The sequence below is a fragment of the Egretta garzetta genome, unplaced genomic scaffold (assembly GCF_000687185.1).
Source record: "Egretta garzetta isolate BGI_Z169 unplaced genomic scaffold, ASM68718v1 scaffold1342, whole genome shotgun sequence".
NCBI classification, from domain to species: Eukaryota; Metazoa; Chordata; class Aves; order Pelecaniformes; family Ardeidae; genus Egretta; species Egretta garzetta.
The window spans coordinates 4272-5308 of NW_009258913.1; positions in this window are offsets into that span (position 1 = coordinate 4272).

The following is a 1037-nucleotide window of genomic DNA, read 5'->3' on the forward strand; positions in this document are numbered from 1 at the left end:
CCCCCCCCCCCTTCCCCTGTGCCGCCCGGCCCTGCTAAAAAGCTTGTCCCCCCCTTGCCTCTGGGCCCCCTTTAAGCCCTGACTGGCCACACTCAGCTCTGCCCGCAGCCTTCTCTTCTCCAGGCTGAACACCCCCAACTCTCCCAGCCTGGCCTCATAGCAGAGGGGCTCCAGCCCTCAGATCATTTTTGTGGCCCTCCTCTGGCCCCGCTCCAACAGGTCCATGCTCTTCATGTGCTGAGGGCTCCAGAGCTGGACGCAGGGCTCCAGGTGAGATCTCCCTTTCTGGGAGGGATGGTCCCCAGCTTCCTCGAAAGAAAAAAAGCAAGTCTGACTTGTTCCTCAGAAGAGGGGAAATGGGGAACGAGCATTAACCAGCAGCACTTGGTGTTGGGGTTCAGAACATGAAACTCAAGCCCGCTGCGGGTTTTTTTCCACCCCAGTGGAGCTCTGCTCCCTTCGTTGTGTGCCAGGAATTCCGAGCCTGCTGGTGTTCTTCCAAAATTTATTCGTGTTTATGAAGTCCTGGAGGATGGGGGAGGGATGGCGAACTCTTCCTCTGCAAGCCCGCAAGGTGCCTGCAGGTCGACCAGTTGTTCCGTTAGTGTGACGAACGGTGGATGGCCAAGAGCTCCCTCTACTGTGTGCAAAGGGCGAGAACAGAGAAGGAAGGAAAATTGCTCCCGCTCATTTTTCCACGCCAGGGAATACTTCAAAAGAGAAGTTTTGGGTAATCATAGAATCATGGAATCGTTTGGATTGGAAAAAACCTTTAAGATCATCAAGTCCAACCGTTCCCCTACATCTGCCATCCCACCACTAAACCCTGGCCCTCAGCACCTCGTCTGCCCGGCTGTTAAATCCCCCCAGGGCTGGGGACTCGACCCCCTCCCTGGGAAGGGTTCCCCATGGCCAACCTCACCCTGCCCTGGCACAACTTGAGGCCATTGCCCCCCATCCCATTGCCCGCTCCCTGGGAACAGAGCCCGACCCCCCCGGCTCCCCCCTCCTCTCAGGCAGTTGTAGGGAGCGATGAG